This window comes from Puntigrus tetrazona, chromosome 20 (genome assembly GCF_018831695.1).
Source record: "Puntigrus tetrazona isolate hp1 chromosome 20, ASM1883169v1, whole genome shotgun sequence".
In the NCBI taxonomy this organism is placed as follows: Eukaryota; Metazoa; Chordata; class Actinopteri; order Cypriniformes; family Cyprinidae; genus Puntigrus; species Puntigrus tetrazona.
In genome coordinates, this window is record NC_056718.1 from 19,763,166 (window position 1) to 19,775,442 (window position 12,277).

Sequence of the window (12,277 nt, forward strand, 5' to 3'; positions counted from 1 at the left end):
CACGATTTCCCATAATCAATTCACGGATTCCTTTTAATTAAAACATTGCAACAAAAATACTTATGATACCCATCCTGTGGCATTCCAAGTGTGTGGTATGATAACTCTCAACCTGCTTCAGTGGGATTTTCACATTGGAAAAAAGAAAGCAGCACTTGTCTGGACCCATAATGACTGCCAGGAAGCAAAAAGAAAAAGAAAGGAATTGAGTTAAGAAATGCTTAAATATGCGCCACAATTAATAACATTCTTTTGTTATCTAAAAATTAAAAAGGCGTGCATTCACTGCGAGCCAGTGAGCAGCAAGCGAAGAGCACAAGGCAGGCGGCCGAAAGGTGCGAAGGGCTTCATGTTGATTGATGATCAGATGTGCCTCGAAGTTGATCCACCTCACTGATGCGGTAGCAGCTTTATAAAGGGGTGACTTGTACTTTCCAGTCGGCATGATCAATAGCAGGGCTCGATCCGACGAGGAAGTGACATCACACTGGGGAAAAACATCATGTGGCCTGCAGAAGCAGCACTTCTGTCGTGTACCCTTCCCCAATTCTGAAGATTTCTCTAAATCGCTAGCACACAGGTAACGGAGAAAATGTGATCCGTTTGAGCGTGTCATATTTAGCTTTCTTATTTTTCTCCCATCAAATTCCACAGAAAACATCTTCACATTCACGATGGACCCTCTTAAGGACCCTCACATGCAAATTACCTGTCCTACGCCAGCATTGTCAGGTTGCATCTTCTCAAGTGCAGTGCAATGCAAGAAAAGTCCCTTTCTGCAAATGCAAGGTGGAACATGAGTCTGGGGCTCTGTGCAGGGAAGTGGTGAAGGTGAAAAAGTGTTTTGTGGTTAACAGATGTGCACACAGTCTGATCCGAACGCAGATAATATCAGCACTTACTCACAGAGTTTATACCACATAAATAATGCCTTATCACGTTTCGTTATCATGAATAATATCAATTCAATCACAGACATATGAAAGTGACTACTTTTAAGTTAACATTTATAACTTTTCTTTTTGAAGATTCCCTGGTTCTTATTAAATTGTTCCTTTCATACCTTCTGTTTTTCCACTTATCATATTTTGGGCTGCACGTGTCATTGTTCCTCTATACCCACGGCCACACATGACAGCCCTTCTTTATGTAACCTGTTTAAAACACACGACTATGAAATCAGATATTACAACATCAATACTTTCATTTCACAAACAAACAATTCTCTCTGTAAAATCTACAAAGTACAAATAAATACCATGGAGTTACTGAATGTAATTTGTGTGTTTCTAATAACACAAACACAGGTTTTTCGGCTTCAGGATATATTGTGACTCCTGATTAGTCATATGATTAATGCAACTACAGCAATGTGTGAGTAATATATTAAGAATCGTTACATCCTGTTCTTAGCGTTCTTGATGCAACTTTGGTCTTCATTTGTACTCTTGACTTCCTGCAAAGGTTTACTCAAAGGAGTATGTCGTTCAAAGCCTATGTGATTTTGATTTTGATTTTTTCTTGACACAAAGTACATGTTTAAAACCCCATTGAATTTCATTGTTAGGATAAAATGAGTTGAAACAAACTTCAGAATATCTTGTTTAATGTTTCACAGAAAGTCAAGGAGGTTTTATGTATGTTTATAAAACTCTCATTAAGTGTCATTCACTCATTTATGTCATTTTTAATTATTTGACCTAACCATAACATAACCCTAACCCTACCTCTACCCTTCCCATAGCCCATGATAAAGACATCACAAATAATATCATCTTTGCATTAAAAATGACAAAGCTGAGCGAATTATACATAATGATTGTTGTCATAAAAATGCGTAAAACCTCCTTCATATTCATGACATGTGTCATGTCGTGATTATGAAGGTGTCAGGTCAGTCTTATGCACACCCCTTCAAGTAAAGTGTAACCAAAATATCTATACACCAAAACAAAAAACAAATATTTAATATATTTGTTCATAGCAGGAGATAATAATTTTAACGTTTACCGGTTTCTAAATGGATTTTCTGTAGTATTTAAACCCAGATTTTAAATGTAGTTTACTATATATGTTGGCTTGTATGACCACGTGAATCTTACTATTTACGTAGGCAGATATATCAATAGATAGATAGATAAAAGTTAGATAGATTAATGTTGAGAGCTTCATCGTCTTTGACTCATGCATAGGCAGGTGTGGGCTTTTGCAAAAGCAAGATATGAAACCACAAAGCTCCAAACAGAACCACAGAGGAGGTAAGGTTGATGAGAACATCATTATTTTCCCTTTCAACCCCACATTTACCAGTTACTCAAATGCCAATAATTTCTTAACTTTGTATTCACATGTATTCAGCACAAATGCTAATATTTACTTCTGCTTTTGATTATTATGATTATTTCAAATACACATACAAAAATCGATAACACGCACGTTAATGTTCTATGAACTAACCCTTAAAATGTACTTTCATTCAGTAATATTGAATAGATATTGAATATTGAAGATAACACAATATTGATATATATTATAAAAACACAAACACACATACACACACACACACACACACACACACACACACACACATTACTTTTAAAATAATATATAATTTAATAATGACTAAAATGTATAGATTACAGATAATAGATATCTCACCTATGTGCTCAAATAATGATGAATCAAATCAAACTGCTTTCTATCCTGGTCCTGCAGCTTAAAGCTCACATTTTGGACTCTAGGTATTAGCTTTGATCTTTGAATAGCTGGTGTACTGTGTGCCACCAGAAATATTTGACTTTTTTGGTAAAAAAAAACCTCTCTGATACCACTTGTTTAAAGACCTTGTAAAAAATAAAAAAACGTGAACCTTTTGATCTTACTCACAAATGAGCAGCCTGTACCATCAAAACCAGATGTCAGGATATCTTACAGCAATAAAATAAGTAGCTTCACTGGCTTCAATCACGGAGCCACGCAGAGGCGGTTTAAGAGACGAGCCACTAAGCAGCGCTACAGCATGCAAAATCCTTCACCCTCCTCAGATCTCTTGTTATGAGAGCAGCTGACATATTTCTTCACAAAAACAGGGGCTAAACTCTCTCATTTGGAGTTATGAACATTGTACTGCTTTATTTGGCTAAATAATTTACTCACAAATTAAGTTGTGCAGAATCGCTTGTGATCGTGATTTTTCTGACAAATCAGTCTAACTATTAATATTCTGCAGTCCTCAGTGTCAAACATAAACATAGCTGCTGAATCAATCATTTTTGATGAAACAGGCTACCTAAAAAAAACTACATATCCTGTCATGCTCACAGGCAATTTTTCTCTTCACACAGGATACAAGCTGATAAAAGGCCTAGAAAAACAGGAATATGTACCATTCTAAAAGTACTGTCTGTATTTTTGACTTTCCTCAACCCTTTCCTTATCTACTTACGTAATATCTGCTGTCAGAAATCATGTGCTGTCTTAGGAACGCCATTTTCTTTAATTGGATGCTGTTCATCATTATTTATCAATTGAGCAAGAACCTACACAGCTATGAGAAACAGACAGACTCGTTCTTATCAAACCTCTCTGAACCTAAACTTATCATCCATTGTAAAGAAAGCAACTCAATATAAATGGCATTCCAGAAAAATCCACTTTAAATAAATAAAAGTACATTGCTGCATAAGAGTAGCAGATTATAGAAATGGATATAAAAGAAAAGGAAACCTCTAAAGTAACAGCAAACAGTATTCTTTTAGTGTACTATTACATCATCAATTAATATTATTGAAAAAAAAAATAAAAAAAAAAAAAAAAAAAAATATATATATATATATATATATATATATATATATATATATATATATATATATATATATATATTTTTTATGATTTTATGATTTTGTGATTTTATGTTATTTTTACACTTTTCATTTTATTTCAGCTATACATAAAATAACATTTGAATATTTTTTTATTTTAATTACTAACAACACCACTAATGACAAGTGAGAATATGCAGTAATAAGGCACACTGTCTGATCACCTGAGGCAAATGATGTGGTCGAAGTAGTTTTGTCTCTTTGAAACATTCTCATTTTCGAACACTAAATGTTACCCTGCAAAAAATAACCACAACAACAAAAAAATCCCTTCTGCCCCCATTTTGTTTGACGAGAGTGTGGGAAATTGCCAAACAAAGACAACTGTGCAAGAAAAATGCCATGCGCTGGGTTGAATTCAAGAGGAGAGGAGACTGGTAAACAACTCCATAAGAGGTGTTTTGTTGGCAAATACCAATGTTGACTGAGTCAGTGGCCAACTGTGCCCTGAATTTCTTGGATTATCATATCATATAGCTGTTCGGGTTGGTTAACCAGTGACAATGGGGGAAAAACTACAATAAACATCTACAGATACTTTCATTTTAAGCCACTTCGTTTGATGTATATTAGGTTCGGTTTGGCCATGCTTGCCAAAAATCATAAAACATTATCATAACAAATATGTTTCAAAACAAAATGATAGACAACTGGTAAAAGGAATGTTTTAGCCGAAAGGGAAGATTCTGTTATTATTTACTCTTTTTGCGTGAGTGTGTGTGTGTGTGTGTGTGTGTGTGTGTGTTCTAGATAAAATAACGGCACATTTGTTTTGAGTGACATGAGGGTGAGTAACTAATAAACTAATTAACATTTTTGAGAGAACTATTGCTTTAAAATTCACATATACTTAAAACATGTCCAAACACACAAATCAGTGTCTTGAAAACTCTCCTGATCACGGGCAGGGCTCTGACCCAAGAGAGCACAGCTGGGAGTTCTTTCAGCTGAGTTTGGGAAAATTCCTCATGAGATGATACTCTCAAAAGATCTAAACAAACCCAACGAGAGCACTCATTTTGGAACAGGATGATCACTAACGCAACCCAAAATGCATTACTTGCTTTAAATAAAATATGATAGATAAAGAAAGGAATTTCGATATGTTTTTTGACTGCACAACAACTGGAACTGTTATGTATCTTGTTATTGGCTTTTAGAGGTATCATGCTGTTACAGTGACCCTGGAAACTGAGTACTCAGAGCACAGCAGCAATGGTTTGTAATTATTTCCGCCTCTCTCAGACTAAAAACTTTTCTCAAAATACACATTTTTAGTATTTTTTCTTCATCTATCCCTCATACGTTTATCAGTTTTCTCAAGCTGTAAATCTGCCAAACGAAAAATCACACGATGAACTTTGCCCAAACACACGGGACTTTTTGCGATCATCTTCGTTCCATCCTCCGCACATGCCCTCACCTCAAAGGTCAAAGGTCAGTCTTTCAGCGCATTACATCTCTGTGTGAGCGCAGCAATAAAATGGCACTTCTAGTAGAAATTCCTCTTTGACATTTCATGGAAGAAGGGCTTTGGTGCATCACCGGTGTTTTTGGTTGGCTGTAGAAGGAAGACGGCGTTTTCTAAAACAGATATTCACTCATACTGACATGCGAAGTAGTGATGGGTAAGGCTGTACCAGGTACAGTTCATAGCTTTAAACAGATCAAATATGACACGTACACAGAAGCTCTTTTACTTTTCTAAATGATCAGGCCGTTTTTGGCTTGAGAACAAAAAAATCTGAATACAGGAAAATCAGAGACCACTGATCTGATCGAGGGCTAGTATGTAACTACTCAGAACACCCAAGCAACCACAGCAATACCTTAACAAACAGAATCAAGGAAATGGGAATCAAGGAAATATATATATAATAAAGTTAAAACGTAAAAATGTAATTTTTAATTAATAGTGCATAATGTTGTTACTTAGAATTGATTTAAATATCTAAAAACAAACAAACTGTAGAAATGTTCAGGCTTACGGGACATAAATATGATGAAAAAAACACTGCCTACGTAGGCTTTACAACAAACAGAGTCAAGCAATTCCCACGAGGACACAAGCTATCATGTGTGATAATCATCACTACAGGAAGCAGAAATGCCTCAAAACAAACTAGACCTCTGTGATAAATATGAATGGACTATTCTGACTATCACGGCATGAGTGGGTTGGGTTATACATTTGTCCAAGACATACAGGACAGTGCCCTTGTGTGTCCTTCACCCGTGCTAGGAAGTGAAGTTCAAAACTTGGCCATGGCTGAACAAGGATCCTCGCTCTGCCCATAGGGATATTGCTCCCGACCCACTCACAGAGATAGATTTCTACTGCATCCTGTTTTTACTGCTAAACACTTGGAAAACACTGAGAACACTGAAAGTATATATGCAGCCACAGATATTTCAATAACTGCACGTATACAAGTAACTTTATATGGAAAGGAGCTATTTTGGGTTACTTATAACTGTGTGCTCTGGAATGACCATCAGATCCAACTAAGCTAATAGACTATGCTTGAGACTATGCAACGATTGAGATTCAAACATTCGATCAAATTCCTCCATTCCTCGTCCATCTCCACCGCCAGCGTTTACCCTTGTTTTACCTTGCTCTCCACATCTGTGTATTTTGGTAAGTCTTCAGATTTTAGCTGAATTCTCGGCCCTTATGTTAGCCTGGGACCTATACTGGATAAACACCCTCTGGCTCAGTCTTGGTACCGGCCACACCCCAACTGTCGCTATTGGTCAAGCTGAAATGATTGACGTATCTGATCTCATTGTTCTAAATATTTTGATGATAGATATACCTATGCATATTTATATAATACAATCTTTTTGAGAAAGTTCAAATTTACATTTTAATCACGGCATTACATGTGCAACTCATAGTTGTGCATTAGGGGGAGACAAACACTCACAGACTCCAATTACTTGAGTGACACCATTTTTATGATGCAAACCTTTTTTAAAATTCAAACCAAACCAAAACAAACCATCATCATCAAATAGATCATCTCCATAAACGCTCTATGGTACTGTCGATGCACACAGCTGCACATACATGCTTTTTGTGCTTCTTATCTACAACAAATAGTATACAGCTCAGCACAGAGACGTTAATAATGTTTGCCGCATACTAAGAGGCATTCTCTTCACATACTTGAGAGTGTCTTCAGGTCTGAGAGCTGAGTAACACACTCGTGAGGCCTCGTGGCCCGGGTTCAGCTCTCCTCTGCATTTCTGTCAGCCAGCTCATCTTTAGCTCTGTCAAGCAAGGGCTCTCCACGTCTCAAACAATTAGCAATGTGATGTGAGCTTTCGTGAGTACAAAAACCTAACCTTGACACCCGTGACAGTCTTTCAGCTTCAGCAAAAGGGAAATGTGAGCTGCACTTTCTAAGAATATTCTTTAATGTGTCATTACATCAGTGAAAATTATTAATTTAACCTATTAACCTATTAAAATTAACCTATTTTACTGAAATAGGTTTTATCAGCATCTATTAACCAACATTTGGTCCCAAACTATAGAACGTGTCAATCTGCAAATTAGTGTTAAAAATAGTGTGCTTCATCTGGATTTTTTTCAATGCAACATGTTTTTTGACAAATATTATATATATATATATATATATATATATATATATATATATATATATATATATATAGTATATATATATAAATCAGACATTGCCTTTAATAACTGATATTGTTCATACTTCTACATACTCATAAAAGGATTCTAGTTTTACACCCGATGACCCTGCAGAAACATGCACAAGAATGTTTTCCTTGTTCTCTACTTATTTTCTCTCTGGTGTAAAACACGCTTTAAAATGTGATAATTTGACTTGACAGATCAAAATGTGTTTGGTTGCCAATAAGAGACACGGAACCGTTTGCATAATGTAGAATAATTGGGAACAGAAGTTAGAGCTGTATTATCTCATCTTTATTATATCTTTCACTATCTGCGTTAAGATTCTCCTTACAGCTGCATTCCATAGCCGGGGTTGATTTTATCAGCATTATTAATGAAGCATGTATTTGATAACAAGTTCTGACATTTCTGTACAGTATGTCCTCCTCTCCGATATACTTATCTTGAACACCATATACAGTTCTGTCAAACTAAAAATCAATTTCTTTTCTTTCTTTCTTTGTCTATATGTGACAACCCAGTCACTCTTTCACATACATACTGTACACAACATGTGAGTCCCTAACCAGCTGTGATGAAGCATTGCTCTTCCTGAGAGGATTTATCTAGAGCGCGGATGTCTTTCAAATCGTGGAAATCTTCCTTTTCCCCTCATGGTTCAATTCAATGTGGGAAGGACTCAAGGTCAGGTTACATACTTTTGAACAACCTAAAACCCTAAAAACCCTAAGGCATTGTTTAAGTTAGTGCAAGTTTTTTTAAAAACCAGCTCAGATTTACACATAGGACTAGACCTAAGCCTTGTCTGTGAAACCAGACTTTTATTTCTATTATTATTATTATTTTTTTTTTGGTTTCAGTCAAGATTTTTATTTTTTTCCCACATAACACCTCTCATTGGTGCATCAGACTACCTACTGATTACATTTTTCCGACATTTTGATGAAGGTGTTTAGCACGAAGCAAGGCAAACGTTCTTTTAACTATTTATTCAACAAACGCCTTTTTGGAAGAATTTCTGGCGTGGGGCTTGATTTTGTAATTCCATAACCTTCATTTCTTTATTTTGACCTATTCATTTGCGGCTTTTCTTGAGTGTTTCAGGTCATTGTCTTGTTATTGCTATGTCCACTTGAGGTTCAGCCTCGGCTTTTAGACAGATGGTTTCACATTCCACTCAGCTACTTTCTGGTTCCGTGTGGAATTCAGGGTTGACTCAGCGATGGCAGCCTGGCCAGACCCCAGGCAGCAACAGCAGCCCAAAACTATAATGCTTCCACCACCAAGCTTTACAGATGGTGCTGCTGGCCAAAGGCAATGCTTGTTATTTTTGCCAAACATGTCAGGGTTTGGTGCCAGCGAGCTCTAACTCTGTCTCATCTGTCTACAACACACTGTTCCAACACTCCTTAGATGTTGTCTGGCAAACATGCCTGATAAATCTGCAGGACCCTGTAGCCTCATAGATTTCCTGATCACTTCCAGCAAATGTTATCGAACAGCTCTTGTGGTGAGATCACCCGACCTGATAGGTTACCAGTGGTTTAAAATGTTCTCAGATTTTCCGTAAAACATACCAAAACAATACCCGTGTTCTTGTCTTAAGGACTAACTTCTTTCATCCACTTCAAATGTTGACTAATGTATATAATGCAGTCTGATATGCATAAGAGACTTTTCCGAAATATTAAACTGTAGTGCATATAATTATATGTAGTGTTTTGAAGAATAAAAAGTTAAATTAAAAAAATCGATTAATCGTGATTAATTGCATGCAAAATAAAGGTTTTTGTGTACAAAATATCTGTGTCTACTGTCTTATTTATATTTATGTTATGTTTATTTATAGCTACAAAAGAAATTGTATGAATATAAACATATGCTTGTAAAAATTTGTCAGATATATACTGCATGTATGTGTCCTTAAACATAATAAATATTCACAGTACAAACGTATATCATATAAATTAATACTTAGAATTAATAGTCTATCACTAGATTTCTTACGCAAACATGTTTCATCAGTGGACAGAATATTCCGTGACCGGTAGTGAGGAAAAGTCAGGTGTTCCCTGCTTATCATATCCTGCTGTCAAGAAAATGACCAGATGAGTGTCCACCCTGTGCTTGCGTTTCCTAGGACATACAGTACATGATGCAACAAACAGGAAGTCATCTTTCATGCAGACCGCTCTGTTAATGCAGGACAAAGATCTGCTGAAAACATTATGTACAGTCTCCTTCGGGACTGTTCGTGTTTAGCATGATTAACAATGTTTTTTCATTCTGTACATCAATCTGACCAGTCTTTCCCATTTACAGACAGACAGACAGACAGACTTGGAATGGATAAAGGAAATATCATTACTGCGCATAGTGTATAAAAAGATTTTGTTTCGTGAATTAACTGTAAACTTCCATAATGAATAATAGCATTACAAATGTTAAAAATAAGTAAAAAAAAACACACTAAACTTTTATTACTTTTATCACAGATTATTTTTTTTTTAATTAAAATAGTATTTTAATTTTGAATAAATTAAGTCAAGATATAACAAAACTAGAACAGAAACGAAGCATTTTAAGTGAGTTAGATCTTTATTTGAATAATGTCCACCTCCCTGAACAGTAGTGTCTCACATAGTTTGTCCACACCGGTTAAAACACAATGAGCAACAAGCACATTACACAGACTACTTCACAATACATTTGCAAACCATATTGCACCCATATACATGTACATACTTGGTCAAACACACAAATGCACAACCCTACATTATGGGCAAAAAAAAAAGTTTCATGTGCAAATTCTTTTTCATTATAGAGACTCAAATGGAGCATTAATGAAAGTTTTTTTTCATGAGCATGTAGTAATAATGTAGAATACGTGTGCTTTGTACAGCTCTAGTGTCACAAGTCTGATAGGCGGGTGTGTCTCAAGGCACCGAGGCAGCTTACAGTTTAACTGACTGACCAAACAGGCTTAGAGGGTTAGTTAGAATTAGTGGAGATATTTCACATAAGCAAATGGGCATTGAGATCAAAGCAGATCAGATTTAAAGGAACAGTACATCAAAAAAGTCTTTTTAGAGTATGATCTTTTTTTCCTAATGTTAAGGGATAGTCCACCCAAAAATGTCACCTCACTCTCACAATTTCTTTTTTCCTTCTGAACACACAAAACATATTTTGAAGAATGTTAATTATTTTTGAGCAAACTATTCCTTTAATGTCAATGACACCAAATGTCAGTGTGTCTTGTACAATAACTAATCATGAGAAGCCAAATTACAATATAAGCAAATAGTAACTTACATTTTTTTTTTTACACAATGCTATTACGAGGCTTCAGAAGACTAGGAATATAGTATATAAGTCATATCTAGGTACTTTTATGATACTTTGTTATATTTGAGCTTATATGTAAAATAGCAGTGTGACTATTTTGCTAAACATCTCCTATTTCATCAACCATGAAATTAAAACATGGTTTTAAATGAAAGCGAGGGTAAGTAAAGTTTTTGAGCAAACTACCCCTTTAAAGACCATTTAGTTCAGTGCATAAAAATCTATCAATTCACTTTCAGATCCTTAAAATCTGCTTGAGAAAATGCGCCAGCTCAAGATAACTACTTGTCAAGGGGTGGTTACAGAGGTAAAGAGTTCATTAAATGCCGATATAATAAAATAATATAACTAAATACATATTTAGATCCAAAGCCACTGCTCTTTAAATGAGCATGTGAGCATGAAAACGTTCAAAAAGAGAACTTCACATCACTTGAATAAAGCTGTTTTGCAGCATCGTTTTTTTTTCTTCTTTGGAAATCGGACGGAATTATATAAACGCTACTATAACCTAGTTAGTTTAGATATGTTAGGAATTAACATGTACAGTAGACTACTGACAAGGATACTAGCTCTCACGGGTCCATCAAGAACACTAAACATCAAGTCTTCTGGCGTGTGGCTATACAATTTTAACAGTCTCTTGGTCAGGCTAGAAAGGACTCGCATTCATTGAAGATGCCGCCTTAACAAGAAGAGAATAACAATTACACCTACTTATAAAATTGATTTCACTTTTCTTGCTAGATTTTAAACAGTTGTGTACTTGGAATAACAACTGATACAAAAGATTCAGAATAAGGTTCATGTTTTTCTGCATTAACTGACGTCTCGTCCTCTAAAACACAGATCCATCTGATATACACTACTGTTCAAAAGTTTAAGATGGCAGGTAACAGAAGTAATCAGATTAGAGGAATAGATCACTTTTCAAAATAGATTAAAATCAAAACTAGTTTTCTTAAAATTTCACAGAATTTGTCTTTGAGAGCAAAATAGAAAAAAAAAAATCACTTATTGGTCTAAAACTTAAACAGTAGTGTAAACTAGGCGTGAAATATATCGAAAAGCATTTTAGAGTCGTCCTAACCAGGAGAGATGTGACAAGTAACCGGCTAAAAACAAAACAGCTATGGAACGCTGACAAGGTGTCAACTAATCTGAAGATAATGATGTTTAATGTAAGCGCAATTACCTGAAGCAGATGAAGTAATGAGATTTCGCTGTGGGAAAGGCTAGGAAGCAAATTGTCACTGGATTCGACAAAATGTGCTGTTTTACAGTTAATATCATTCATCGCAAACATGTCTGGTTAGGACACAGCGTTACAGTCATGAAAAGCTTAACACATGAAACTGAAATCGTGGAGTAAAAA